This window comes from Panthera pardus, unplaced genomic scaffold (genome assembly GCF_024362965.1).
Source record: "Panthera pardus isolate Hobbes unplaced genomic scaffold, ASM2436296v1 HiC_scaffold_25, whole genome shotgun sequence".
NCBI classification, from domain to species: Eukaryota; Metazoa; Chordata; class Mammalia; order Carnivora; family Felidae; genus Panthera; species Panthera pardus.
In genome coordinates this window covers 81863696-81878685 of record NW_026526821.1, presented here as the reverse complement: position 1 = coordinate 81878685, position 14990 = coordinate 81863696, and the positions used below count along the sequence as shown (strand labels likewise).

Genomic DNA, 14990 nt, shown 5'->3' with positions numbered 1-14990 from the left:
AGAAATGACCATTTTTCAATTTCCCCCGTCCCTTGGGAAGAAAGAACACTGAACTTGAGTTTGAACTTTTAAGGACCTAGGGGCTTACAAGTCTTTCCTCCTCCAGCAAAGGCCCATAGACAGCAAAGGAAACAAATCCAGCCAACTGGCTATTTGAAAGCCTTCACTTAGCATTTGATGAAGGATGCCATTTGGATTAACCATTAAAATTGACTTCCAATTCCCAACAGAAATTAAACGCACCCAGGCACTGCACGCAGGGTAAATGAAGACACCAACACCAAAAAAGTGAAAACTGGGTTTCTCTGAAATAAGCACAGTTTGGGGCACCTGGGTGGCTCGGTACGTTGAGCATCTGACTTGGGCTCAGGTCATGACCTCACGGTTCATGAGTTCGAGCCTCGCGTCGGGCTCTGTGCTGATGGCTCAGAGCCTGGAGCCTGCTTCAGATTCTGTGTCTCCTTCTCCTTTGCCCTTCACCCCACTCGTGCTATGTCTGTCTCTCTCTCTCTCTTTCAAAAATAAACATTAAAAAAAATAACAAGAAAAAAGAAATAACCACAGTTTGGATATTGGGCTACCCAATAGGATAGGAGGATAGGAGGGCTCCTCCACAGTTTCCTTGGCCTCCACTCATGTCCTCCTTGAGTGGACAATATCAGTGCCAGGGCCAAAAGGTAAATGGCGTGCAAATAAGGTGTCTCTCGCAGCAACTTTAGACCTGGCTGGCAGTGTAAGAAAAGCAAAAATGAAATCAAAGTAAAATACTGCCAATGCTTCTATTGCAATTTGCATCACATTACCCATAATGATTTGTAATTTTACATTTAAAGCTATTATCTTTTGGCAGACACCTTGACTTTAAATAAGTGTCTGTTACCCCAAGGGGCTGCGGCAAACTGTGCCTAGCATCCCACAGTAAGATCCAGAATGAGGATATCCACCCAGGAGTGTGGCTACCCAGGCAGGAGCACCACCAGCCTGAGGCCGTCTCTCCCTCTTCGGCGTGAGGCTGCCCTGGCTTGGCACCTACCATGGTCACTGCTTTGGTGACTGTCATCCTGCCAAAGGCTTTAAGCTACTACCTTTCATCTGCTCCCACTTCTTTCTGCATAGAAAGTATCAAGTATCTTACATTCTTCCTTTGGTGCCCTAGGACCGTGTGACAAGTGCACTAAGGGATCATCTCTTGGTCTCTGACATCTCAGAACCTGCATATGCTTAAAAACAGCCAGAAAGCTCCCAAAAGAATGGCTTGCAGAATGAGAAGTTGGATGGATTCCAGCTGGAGTGCCACTTCCCTAACCCCACACACCTTTAAGTGACAAGAGACTAAGGAGTGATAGGGGGTTATCACAGAACATTCCCATCCTTTTGTCAGAGCCTGAGAGCCCCTTGGAGCAAATGACTCTACAGAAATTCAATCAGAATGGAAGAATAGGCAGAAGCAAACTGAGGGGCAGGCTGGGAGCTATGTCTCCCTCACAAACATTCTACACACTGATAGGTACTAATCTAGTAAAAAGAAATAGGACAATGACATAAAGTACATAGCCAGTGGCTGGCACATAGGAAGTGTATCAGTTAGCTCTTTCTGTTTAACCGTCCAAAACTTAGTGGCTTAAAACAACAACCATTATTTAGCTCATGATTCTGCAGTTCGGCGTATTTAGGCTGGCTCGCTCACTCTCTGCAGTCAGCTGGTCTAGGATGGGCTCCGCTGGGGCCACTCCTCTGCACACCGTGGCCCCTCTTTCTCTGGCAGGCTAGCCCAGCCCATTCACGCAAGTTCCCAGAGAGAAATAGGCGCGTTCTCCTGAGGCGTAGACTGGGAACCGAACACACGCTATCTACTGCACTGTCCTGGGCAAAGCAAGTCACTAGCACAGCCTGAATTCAAAGAGTGGAGAAACAGGCTGTTGCTGTTGGTGGGAGCTGCTGAGCAGTCATCTTGCAAAGTGGTGCTTACAAAGGGAATGAGGAAAGATTGTGGCCATTTGTGCAGTCTACTTCTGCGGACACCGGTATATTCTGTGAGTATGTAGAGTTTTTCTACCATTTCCAAAAGGAATGATATTGACGTGTCAGTTGCCACGCCTAGGACGAAAAGACACTCGAAAAGCAAGACCATCAGACTGATACAGAAGGTAGTCAGAGGGTAACACCTTTGTTCATGTGCTGGTTTCCCCTAAAGCCAACCCCCGTGCCCAGGGTCCCTCCTCTGATCCAGCCTCCCTTCCCCCTCCCCTTGATGGGAGGACCTGGGTGGGCCTTACCCAAGTCCAGAGGCCTGCCTTCAAGACATGTGTGGTTAAGGTGACTTTTTCCATCTTTCATGAAGCTCCCCATCTAGCAATCCTGTGTCCTTGTTTTCTGTTGTCTTCTTGGAGTCATTTCAGTCTCTCTGGCAAGAATGGACCCTCTGTCAGTTAGAGGTTCATCACCTTGATCTGAAATGTTTATGTCCGCCTTATTTGGTAGTAACGTGTGGCCAGGGTCCATGAGGTCACCCTGTTTCTCAAATTGGCTGGATATTTGGAGACAAGTGTGAAGAAACCCAGGCTCTGTCTCAATGTGTACTAACTGGCTTCTGTCGCATTCTCAGGTGAGACAAATCTGTCTAGTGATTTCCCTTCAGGAGTGGGAAACGTATCCCCTCTTCCTTCTGATTCCCACCACCAGTGTTATCCCACACATATGTGCGACGCACTCATAGAACTGCATGGTTGTTTCTTCAGCAGAGCAGATACTGTTGCTTCTCATCTTCATCCACAACTGTCTTTTTCATCACCCTTTCTAGCTCAGGGTGAGCGTGGGACATCACAGTGACCTGTGAGATGGAGGTAAAGTCAGCGAAGTGAGACTTCTGGAAAAGCTTGTTTCCCTGACTTGAAAAAAACAAAACAAAACAAAAGGACCAATGAGCCCTTTGCCCTTCCTCCTTCTTCCCACTGGGAGCATTGCTGTGAGGCCAGGAATTGCAGCAGCTATTTTGTGACCATGAGGACTAGAGTCATGAGCCGAGGATGGTAGAGCAAAATTACAGAAGAGGCCTGGGTATCTGATGACGTATTTCAGCAGCTGTGCCAGCCCTAGGGTTAAACGAGTTAGCGTAAGTCAACATTGGTTGGATTTTCTTCTCATTTGCAGCCAAACAAATTCTTTACTGTTATAGGCAGGATCTTTACTGGTTTCAAAGTAAAGTAGATCACAGAAATATAACTGAGAGAGCTGAGTATTTCTAAGGAAGTTCCAGAAATATATCAGTCAGAGAAATCACTGTCCATTTCAGGCTTCAAGTTTCTACTATAACTTGCCCAGAAGGGAAATAAAGCAGCATCGAGGAGGGTTAGGAGGCCACTCCCTGAAACATATTATTGTATTCTATTAAATCGCAGATGCCATCAGTTGTAAAATGCAGCATCGTCTTATGTATCACTGTGAAAGAAAAAAATGTTCTTAAGACCACCGCTAATTATAGGACACATGAACTCTGATTTCGGACATTTTAAAGTGGAGGGGCACCCTAGAATCAGTGAGATATAGCATGTATTTGCTCCTTTGATTATTGCCTGCCGTCCCCATTAGAGGTGACTCGTTCTCTGCCGAGTCCCCATACCTGGGATTGGGTCGGGCACAGAACAGACTCCTTCCATAAATATTTGTTATTGCATGAATCAGGGCTCAAGTCCCTGCCTGTCCAATAACTTCTCATGCCACCCTGGCTGAACAAAGCATTTCCCTTTGTGCCTCGTTTCATCGTAATGTAGTTTAACTGAACCTCACCAGCACAGGAGAGATAAAAAGCCCCACATAAATGGAAAGCGGACCCACACTCTGCATCACCATGGCGATGCCTCCCAGCACCTCAGATGGATGCAGAAAGGCCTCATTCTCCATCATCGCTAGAAACCCCACTTTCCCCAGGGCCTGATTCCTTCTAAGGCTCTGGGATTAACCCTTTCCAGCCGAGACTTTTCCAACCCTCTGGGTTACTCAGTGTGCTCCCTGCAAATGGACAAGAGCAGAGGAAATATGCAAGCGCGTTCAAGCACAGAGATGGAGTTTTGTAACTTCCCTGAATTTCTCCAGGAAGTCAACATGCCAGTGTGTCATTGACACAAAATATCTTTCAGTAACATCAGCCTGCATCTCTCAGAGGGATAGTCTTGCCTAATCAAAATCACTGAGCTGAGGAGGAGGAGGGCTATGTGTGCCCTCAGAAACAGTAAAGGTAATGGTAATAACTTACACATAGCAAGCGACAAACCCTTTGTATATGTCTCCTCATGTAAATGTCAACAAAAACTTGTGGGATAAGAAGTATCATTTTCCCCTTTTTTTACAGGAAGGGAAATTATAGGAAGAGGCATAGAGATGTTAAGTCACAGTAAGTAGCCCAGCCTGGCTTTGAACTCAGAGTCTGTGCTTGTTATGGTCTACTGCTTTGTAACTGCCTTCCACTGGGTACCTAGGTCATGCTAGGCTTTGTGCCTGGCACCAAGGCACAGAGAGGAATAAAGCCCAGTACCTTCTCTGAAAAAGTTCATGCTCTGGTGGAGAAGAGAGGCCTGCTGACAGAAACAGGCAGAGATGGGTACACAAAGGGTCACAGGGACACAAAAGAACGAGAAAAAGGGCTGTGCCTGGGGGCAATCAAGGAAGGCTTCACAGAGGAGGTGGGTTTGAGCAGGGGATTGAAGAGAAAGTAGGAATTTGTTTAGTAGACAAAGGAGGCTCAGAGGATCCCAGGGAGCAGCTTCTTGAAGGCTGGATCTGGGGAAAGGGAGGAGGCAGAAGTCAGGGCTGAAAATAAGGGAAGGGGCTCCATAGGGAGAGAGTTTCCCTGCCTTGGTCAGGGAGCCTGGGAAGGATATAATCAGCAGAGTAACAGGGTTGCCTTACATTTTGGAGAGAGTTTTCAAGTAGCTGCACTGGGGTGATTGTGGGGAGAAGAAGAGAGAACCGCATCGGAGTGGACCGTGAATATTATGTTCCATGAATAACACGGTCAAATGGAGACGAGAAAGGTGGACAGACACGTAGACCAATTTTGGCTTCAAGTAGAGAAGGGGATGGACATCCATGCCTACAAGACTCTCACACAAACTGTGTAGGCCTTCCGTATGTTCACGTGGAATGACAAGGGTTTCTGGCAAGGTCTCTACTCCCACTTCTAAAACACCACCATTTATCTCTCTGATGCCTGAAATTCCACCTCCAGATACTACTCCTCTGGGTTAAACGCTGACCTTACTTTTTCAGGGTTTTCTTGTTTTTTCCAAAGTGATTCTTTTACTTATTTTTTAAATTTCCAAAGTGGCCTACGTTTCTTACAGAGAAAGGAAACTTAAAAACATACTGAAAAAAAAAAAAAAAAAAGAAAGAAAGAAAAAAAAACCATACTGAAGACGTTCTATGTTTCCTTCCTGACTGTGGCTGAGAAAAACAAAAACAAGAACAAAAACTCCTCCATTTCCTAGACTTTTTTTTTTGTAGTCAGGTGTGACTATGTGACTAGATTCTGGCAATGATGTAAGCAGGAGTGTTCTGTGGGACTCCTGATAAGGCTGCTTAAAGGGATTTGACTCAGCAGGAAGTGAGAGAGAGCTTTAGTCTTTCTTTTCTTCCTTCCAGCCTGCAACCCAATGTGATGTGATGACTGGTGCTTCAGCAGCCATCTTGGATCATGAGGTAAATTTGAGGATGTTAGCCACATACCAAGATAGTGATCAAGAGGCCACACTAATACCAGTCCCTGGACTGCTCAACTCTTAGATAGGAAATAAATACTTTTCCATGTATTAAGCTGCTCTTATTTTGGTATTCTGCCACATGCTGCTGAACCAAATTTGGTATGACACATGAACCATGCTGTCTTTTAGAGAAACTGGCCCAATTGGAATCACCTATGGGCTATATGAAGCCAGGTCCTCCCTCTCAGGACTTAGGAATTAGGTTAGAAAAACTCTAGTTAGTCGGTGTTGAGGCTTGACATAGAAAGTCACACACTTGTGAGGTTCTGAGGCCACCATTTTAGGGCAGCCACTATGGGGCCGTGTGCTGATAACTGCATGTTTTTTTCACGCAGTCTGCTGAGAGAAAAGATTGAAGTAGACACAGGCAGGAGAGATGAGAGACCATGGAACCCTGGAGAGTGAGAGAGAGTTGGAGACGGCAGCTACCTGAGAACATTTCTGTTCCCTCGAGGTCATAACTGTACTATCTGCAATCAAGTTTCATGTGAATGCCAGTTTCCTATTAATGAGCCTTTTCTTTTAAACCTAAGCCAGCTTGAGAGCACCGGGGTGGCTCAGTAGATTGAGCATCTGACTCTTGATTTTGGCTCAGGTCAGGATCCCAGGTTCACGAATTCAAGCCCCCGCATTGGGCTCCGTGCTGAGAACGTGAATCCTGCTTGGGATTCTCTCTCTCCCTCTTGCTCTGCCCTTCCCCTGCTCTCTCTCTCCCAAATAAATAAACTTAAAAAAAAAATTCTCTCCACTCGCACTAAGATAAAAAGGAAAAAAAAAAAGAAAAGATTAAAAAAAATGAACGTAAGCCAATTTGAGCGAATTTCTGTTTCTTGCAATTAACAGACACCTAACACAACCCTACAACCTGACCTGTAATTTCCTTTTTAACTTTCTAGGTTCCCTTTTAAGATGCAAATGCTCCTGAGGAAGTAATGCCTACGTCACTAACGCTTTAGGACAAATGACTTGTCATCTTCCTGAGTGGAGGAAGTGAAGCAGGAGGCTGGCAGCACCAGGAGCTGCGGGTGAGCAGATATCCAAGGGGTGGGCCTTTCCAGGGACAGACCTGCCCGTCCTCATGGTTGTGCTTTGGCTCAGCCCCGCATCCAGAGCTCTCTCCCTGCCCTCAGGTCTGCAGGAGTTGGCTATAAAATTCCTGGAGAGAGCTGTTCCAAAGCACAGGGGTATAATACAGAAGGTGAAGAATTAGCTGGAAGTCTGATCTCTTCAGACCGGGTCTGCAGCCCGTACCCAGTTCCGCAGAAATTCAAGACTGTTAATTTTTGCTCCATCTACAAAGAGTATGGAATTTATTTTGTTGCACCAAAAACTTGCCATCCCACGATTTAGTCATTTCTCCCACCTTCTCATGTCCCAGGTGACAAACTGTTAATTAACAAGAAGAAAAAAAAAAAATCAGCATTCCTAGTTACCTACCAAAACAAGTGGCTTTTTTAATGGCTGGCTTTCGGGAAGGCTGTCGAAAACACCTATACCCTCAAAGCAAGTGCCCAAGCCACACTTTACTTGAACTTACTTATACCCTTTCTCACTCCACAAGGGATCTGAGGGGGCTGTCAACTTTCTGTGTCATCAGATTACTCCAAACCTATAATGAACACTGGCCATGTGCAGAGGGCTAGAAATAGAACAATGGCACACATGAATCAAACGCTTACTGTAGGCAAGCATTGTGCTCAGGGATTAACTCATTTGGTCTGGGAGAGGTACTTCCGTGTTTCACTGAGTCGACATTACCGTCCTTTGGGAGTTGCGTCATTACGCACCGTCAAGAAAGAAAAAAAAATCTGTCAATTACCTGGAAGATGCAATACCAGTCAGGATATGGAAGAGTGTGCTGTGAAAACAGAACCCCAAAGTTCAATGGCTAAAGAGGCTTATGTTCCTCTCTCCCCTTAAATGCCCATTGGCCCCACATTGTCTTCACCCTGGGACAGCCTCTATCTGGAATTTTGCTGCCTTTTTTGTTTGTTTGTTTGTTTGTTTAAAGTTTATTTATTTTGAGAGAGAGACAGCACTCACCCAAGCAGTGGAAGGGCGGAGAGAGAGAGAGAGAGAGAGAGAGAGAGAGAGAGAGAGAGAGAATCCCAAGCACGCTCCCCACAGTTAGCACAAGCCTGACGTGAGGCTTGGACTCACGAACGGTGAGATCATGAACTGAGCCAGAATCAGGAACCGGACGCTTAACAGACCGAGCCACCCAGGTGCCCCACTAGCTGTCTTTTAAAGCTTCACCCAGGATGTGACACATGACACTTCCTTACACACCCCATTGGCCAGAGCAAGTCACAGGGCCACTCCCCCCAGCTCAGCAGATGGGATGCATGCTCCTGTAGAGAGGGGCATTGTAGCAAACAGTATTACAATTCCCTATTTCTGTATCGATTGGAAGACATATCCTGCCATAGCCCAGTTCCAGGGATATTAAAAGGTAAAAAACTGTACATCCTGGAGTGATGAAAAATGGAACTACCATACCCAGCATACAGGTGAGGAAAGGAGGCTCAGGTGAGTCACACAATGCCCTTGAGACCTTGGAGTGAAAGAGCAGAGGCTTCAGCCCAGGTATTGCCAACCCCACCTTTAACTCGGCCCCAGTGAACCCTCATGGAGGTACAGGGTCTGTCAGGTGCTGGGGAAGCCTTGGGTACCCCTAAATTACCCTCCATGTATTAATCTCTTTCTTAAAAAAAACTAAACAAAACAAAAAACCCCTCTTTTCTTCAAATGTATTGAACTAGCACTAGGCTAGCTACGATACTGAGGACTAAGTCTTTAGTTCCCTTAAACAAAATGTCCCAGGTCAGCCAGGGGTCAAAAGGAAGATTCACAGAGGTCAGCTGTTAGCTGTGGAAAGAAAGACATGCACTCAGAGGCTAAGATACACGTGACCCCTTCCAATACAGGGCTGGCCCTGACCCTGGTAAACCATCCCATAAAGAGATGACTATTTACTCTAGGCAGAGGCCTGGTGGGTGTGGGTCGAGTGCCAGGAAGCCAGTGAGCTGGCCATTGGAATGTGAGTGTGGGAGGGGTGGGGGGAAGTGGCCACTGGCTTCCACTGAGTCACAGAGGACTGAGTCCGGGAGGGTGGCTGGCCCCACTTGGTGCAGCAGGAAGAAGCAAGGTCAGAAGAGTCAGAGGTTGGGTGGGGCAGGGAGGGGAGGCCGGCTGTCTCAGGCCCCAGCGGATCTCAGAGGTGGCTGGCAAGCAGGCCTCTGATGAAAACACTGCCCAGCGAACACCCCCCGGGATCCAGTTGGTGATCCAGAAGGCTCCTTCTGGGATGTAAATCAGGGTTGCCATGAGAACATCCAGAACCTTGCCTTTGTCTGGTTTGAAATTCTAAAGTTGCTGGGCTAGGGCGTCCAGTACAGATGCTGAAAAGTAAGACTTAGGGTCCTTCAGCTGCCACTCCTCCCCAGGGCGAGAATCTCAAGCATGAGCAAGCTTCGAGACATTTTAAAAATGGGAAGTAAGAAAAGCTGAGGCTTAGAAGCCAGTCGAAAGAATAGAATGGTTGGAGGGGATGCAGACAGAATGCGAAAATGAAATAACGCCAGCTATAGGACGGACTGCTGGTTAGTCACGGTGTAATGTGAGTGTGCAGTCCCAGCTCTGCTTTATAAAGTGGAAAGGGATTACCGTGGAGAGAGGAAGTGTGCGGCCAGTCAGACAGCTGCTGGCCTCCTGCAGAGCTCAGGGCCCTGCCTTCACCAGCAGAAACCCAAGCTCCCTGCCCCAGGACCCGTGGAGAGAGAGTTCACTCCTGCCCTCTGCCCCACGGGCCCCCAACCTCCACAGCACTCTTCTGGACCCACCCTCTGGCCTGTGTGGCCACTATCCCTGCTCCTGTCTCTGTAGAGCCTTCTTTCTCCTCCTCCTCTTCCTCCTCCTCACCTGGGCCGCTCGCTCTCCTCTCCATCCTTCAAGGCCATCCTCCAGAATCACTCCAGCCCTCACTGAACACTGCTGTGTCCATTCCTGGGGCTCCTTTGACTACAAGTGTGGGCACCCGGCTTGCACTGGTGAAAAATAAAAAGCAGGGAAAGCAGATGACTAGGGAACGGAAGCATTTTCCTCAGCCTTCTTAGGGCCCCTGGCCGTGTCTGAAAATTAGACTGACAAAGACAGGTTAACCGCAGAAAAGCATACAGATTTAGTTCATCTAAGTCTTGTGTGACACAGGAACCTTCATAAGGAAATGAAGACCTGAAGAAACCTGAGTATTTTATGCTAGGTTTGACGAAGAGTGGACAGTCACAGAGGAGTAAGATAAAGGAGTAGAGGAGTATGAGGTATTGTAGTAAACTGGGGGGAAACTTAGTAAGGCCTCGTTGTAGGGTTCTTCTTGGTGTCCCTTCGTCATCAGAGATAAGGATGCTTCTTTTGGGGTGCTGGGGTGGCTCAGCTGATTGAGCATCTGACTCTTGATTTCAGCCCAGGTCATGATCTCATAGTATATGAGTTCAAGTCTCAAATCAGGCTCTGAGCTGACAGCATGGAGCCTGCTTGGGATTCTCTCTCTCTCCCCGCCTTTCTCTCTGCCCTTCCCCAACTCACGATCTCTCTCTCTTTCTCTCCCTCTCTTTTTCTCAAAATAAATAAATAAACAAAAAAAGGATGCCACTTTCCTCTGAGTATAGCAAGGGCACCTTGCACATGAGGGTTTTATGATTTGTTTCAGGGAACAGTCTTGGTGGTGGGGGGGGGGGGCGGTGGAGGGGAGGGTGGCACTGGGAGTGACTTTCCTGCTTCTGCTTTTTTCTCCCCAGTTCCCTCAGGCTAAAATATTCAATATGCTAAGATGCCATATTTTGGGGTAGCATGTCCTTCCCATCATAACCAACCTGAGGAAACTTCCAAGCTAGATCCTGTGGTCTCAGGGTGGAGGTGGGGGGCTGGGAGGATGCTGGTCAGCTAGAGACTTAAACTCCATCTGTCTGTCTCTCCCTGCCTGGTGCCTCCTCGTATGTTTTTCTCTTTAGGTTCGTTTCCTCCTGTCAAGCTGGCTGCCCCCTAAGGCAGGAACATGGCCTTGCTACTCCGTTTTTCCCCTTCCATCCTCAAAACGAGAAGTGACCTCTTCCTGTGCTACCTGGTGGCACCCTCCCCAGTGGCTGGGGCTGTGAAGCCTTTGAAGAGAATTGGAAGGCGGCTGGGGCTCAGAAGCCCAGGGCAGTCGAACCGCACAGATCATTATTGTCATATCTGCTAATGGTTGTGGGTGTCGAGGCCTCACTTACTCTGTGAGCTCCTCGTGGGGCTTCTTTCCTGTGCTTGTTGTGCTGTCCCCCAATAAGCGGGCCCTCGGTAAATGTTTGCGTTTGCTCGCTGGCTGATGAACTGTCAACACCCACAAGCCTGGCCAGGACCACTGATCACTGAAACGAGACCTAACCGTGAAGAATCCTCAGATCTTAGAGTAGAATCCTCAGGATCTTCCAGGCTCTTTGGAAATCCAGAATAATCACGGGGGGTCCAGACCTCCTCCTGCTGCATTGCCACCATCAAGAATGAAGAGTGCCTCTCCCAGCCCGGGGCTCCCACCCCTCTCAGGGCCCAGAAAGGCAGCTTTCGTAGAGAGGTCTCCCTGGGCCAGTCCAAGGATCCCTGTTCATTTCCCTCCCACCAAAGATCCCAACCTTAAGGGCTGGGATAAAAATGGCCAGTGAGGGGTGTGGCAGCGGGCACAGTTCCTTTAGCAGAGGTGATATCAAAGTGTATTATAGAAGACAATCAAGGGTTATAATTTGTCATTTAATGCATCCATTTGAGGGGTGAGAATTTCTGCGGCTTTCGGCTATGTAATTGCTCTTTTTCCCACCCCGACATCCCAGGGTTGCCCAGCAGCGCCTCCTTGGTTCACAGCCAGCCTCTCCTCCCCACCTTCCTCAGCCCTCTCTCCTGAGAGCTTGTCTGCAGATTCAAAAAGCAAGGCGGGCTGCACTCACTCCTCAGTCTGTGAGCATTTATTGATTAATCTGTCAGTCGATAAGTACTTAGTGAGCATGTGTTGTGTGTATCAGTCATTGTGCTGGGGGCTAAGAGGACCCCTGAGAAGTGTAAAATTGGACCCACTCTCCAGGAGCTATGTCTACACAGGGAGATCCCTGAAGACACATGATACTGGACTGGATGGTCTTAAAGTTCTTCAGGGCACTAATATTATGTGGTTATAGACCAAGTGATTAGGTTTGGGCCAGGCTCTGATGGATGGTGGGGTCTGGCTACCTGTTAGAGGGTAGGTGGGGGTGGGGGGGGTGGGGAGGGGTTTATTATATTCCAAGGACTGGGAAAGGCAAGAAAATGAGAAAGTACAAAGTGTGTTCGAGGCTCAGGCGGTTGACATGCTTGGATAGAGGATTTTTCTGAAGAAATGACAGGTTTGCTACAACACTGGTTAGAGCTAGTGAGTATATAACATATCTCAGGCAGAAGAGAAACAGGGAGAATTTGAGCAGGTGAAAACCTACAGTTGAATAGTTTTTACAATGGCGTTCAGACCCCACTTGCCCCCTGCTGCCTCTCTGATGGACACTGTTGGCTTTGCCCTCAACGGCCACCTCCCTCCTCTTTCTTTTTAACAGAAATCTTGGGATCCCAGACTTCAAGTACTAAAACTAGAACCACCTTGGGTAAACTGGGATGGTGGGTGACCCTATCAGGGGCTGTTGAAGTTGTTGGGAAATGCACCCCAAAATAAGGCCATTGGCCATTCCCAACACACAGTCTCTAACCTCTGCAGCAGGTTACCCGGGTTTGGCGGTCCTATTACCCAGTCTGGCTAGCCTGACAGCATTTGCCCCCTTTCTCCACAGCACTGGCTTGCAATCTTCACCATGGCTCTCAAATTGCCCACCGGGCTCCCACTGTACTCCCTTTGCAGCTGATTTCCAATTTCACAGAGGAAAGAGAGACCATCAGCCAGAAAGCCCCCCATTCTCCTGCATCCTCAGAATGCATCTCCTTTCCTGCTGCCAGAAGAAGCCTTTCTCCATCTCAGTGCATTCATCAGAAATCCAGAGGCCACCCCCCTTCCCTCTGCACCCACCTATAGCGATCACCCTCTCTCACTCTCCCTCCAAGTCTCATCTGCTGCCTGTTTCTAACTTTCCCGTCAGCCTGGCCTCTGCTTCACCCTTGCTCTTGCCAAGATCTCAAAGGACCCATTACGGGGCTCCTCTCAGGCCACAGCTGGCTGCCCACAGCGCTCCTGTTGACCAACCCCTCCTTGAAGCCTGCCCTCCTCCCTTGGCCGCACCCCTTCCTACCTCTGGCTGTTCCCGTTCGGTCTGTTTCTTCTCTTTCTTTGCACTGGAAACATTGGTCTTTCCTTCTCTCCTCAATTGTATTCGCTTCTTTCGGATAATTCCATCTATAAATATGGTTTCGACTGTTACCAAATCCTGACAACTCCTCAATCTGTAGCTCAGGCCAAGACTTGTTTTCTGTGCCCTGACCTTTATGTGTTGTGAAGTCATCAGTGTGATTGTTAAAGTCTGTGATTTTGGAGTCAGATCTACAGTTGAGTCCTGGCTTATCAGCTGCGTGACTTTGGTCAGGTGTTTAAGCTCTCTCTGTGCTTCGCTTTTCTCAGTTGTGAACCAGAGATCATAATATACCAACCTTATGGGGCTATTGAGAAGATTAAATGAGATTATGTAGAATGCTTAATATAATGTCTGGCTCATAGTAACAATCAATGCAGTTATTTTTATAGCATTCGGTTGCCTATTACTCTTTTTTTTTTTTTTTTTTTTGAGCATTTGTGTCCTGAACTACCAGGCACTAAGCAATGGAAATCATTCAATCATTAAAAACAAAAAAATTTAAAGCCCCATGGGGTGGGTGTTGTAGTCTCTCTGCAGGTGAAGAAACCGAGGCTGAAAGACAAAGCATCTCATATCAGGTCACAGCTCAGCAGAGGCCAAGCTGGCCTTTGAACAGACTGATGCCAAAGTCCTTCTCAGTCACGTCAATGAACCCATCTCTCAACATCAAATCAACATGCGTTCTCTTTTCTGCGTCTCACACTTGCCCTTCCGCTTAGAGTCCTGTTTTGCCAGAAGGATGTAGCATTTATTTTGTCAGCAAAAATCAACTCTCTCGGAGAAAGAAGGGTGTGGAGGGGGGAAGTGGTGCTAGTCTGCTCTCTCCCTCTACAGCCTCACCGCACCCATCCCATCAGGAGGCCCTATCCTCTTCTTTCCATTTAGTACCCTTGCCCTCCCGCAGCCCCTCCAGGTCTTTCGAAGGGGTATTTGCTAAAGCCAGAGTCAGCGCCTACAATAACCTAAAGAACTGTTAAGGATCCCTGGCTGATCTTAGCCTTGCCCCCAAATCCACCCTTTGCTCTGCTGTTAGGGTCACATTGCTAACACCTAACTATGTTCATTTCATTCTCCTAAGGGTCCTCAATGCCCCCCCCTCCATTTCCCCAGGACAAAACGTTGGGGAGATTCAGGGAAAAGAGAAGTCCCGTGTGAAAGGTTCTGGGGCCCCTTGGAGGAAAGAGAATTGCCAAAATTAGAGCCTCGGAGTCTGTGGCCTGAAGTTTAGGTAAGCATCCTCCCACAGAGGCTGGGTTTAAGAACCCAATAGTTGTGGGGCGCCTGGGTGGCGCAGTCGGTTAAGCGTCCGACTTCAGCCAGGTCACGATCTCGCGGCCCGTGAGTTCGAGCCCCGCGTCAGGCTCTGGGCTGATGGCTCGGAGCCTGGAGCCTGTTTCCGATTCTGTGTCTCCCTCTCTCTCTGCCCCTCCCCCGTTCATGCTCTGTCTCTCTCTGTCCCAAAAATAAATAAAAAACGTTGAAAAAAAAATTAAAAAAAAAAAAGAACCCAATAGTTGTGTCCAGGTGAATCCTATTGCTCTCTGCTGCCTCCCAGCCCGCCACTGGCTGTCCCCATCACCCCAGGAGGGGGTCAGTAGCGAGCAAAAGGTGTTGCCATAGGATGGGACTGGTGACCTCGCTTGTGGGCTTCCTCTCCCGTTCCCCGGGCAGAAGTCCGAAGAAAACACTCTGGCCACACAACTGGTCTTTTATTAGCATCTTTTCTGGCAGTCTCAGGGAGAATTTAGGGCTGGAGCGACTGGAAACTAGATTCTTTTTCCCCCTCTCGGGTTTGGCTCCTCCTACCCCTTGCTCCGGAGGCCAGGAGACTCCCCGGGCGGGGAGGAAGGGCTGAGGGACTGTTTGCTGGCCCAGCCCC

The 14990-nt window shown here is 48.1% G+C and overlaps 1 long non-coding RNA gene across 1 annotated transcript; it reads right to left on the bottom strand.

Annotated features, from left to right (window-relative positions):
- Positions 1 to 571: 571 nt before the first annotated feature.
- LOC109259653 (uncharacterized) lies at positions 572 to 13427 on the bottom strand. Its single transcript, XR_002076733.2, has 3 exons — positions 13052 to 13427; positions 9678 to 9802; positions 572 to 3092 (listed from the first exon to the last, which is right to left on the bottom strand). It is a non-coding gene; the product is annotated as an uncharacterized LOC109259653 (long non-coding RNA).
- Between the last annotated feature and the right edge of the window lie 1563 nt (positions 13428 to 14990).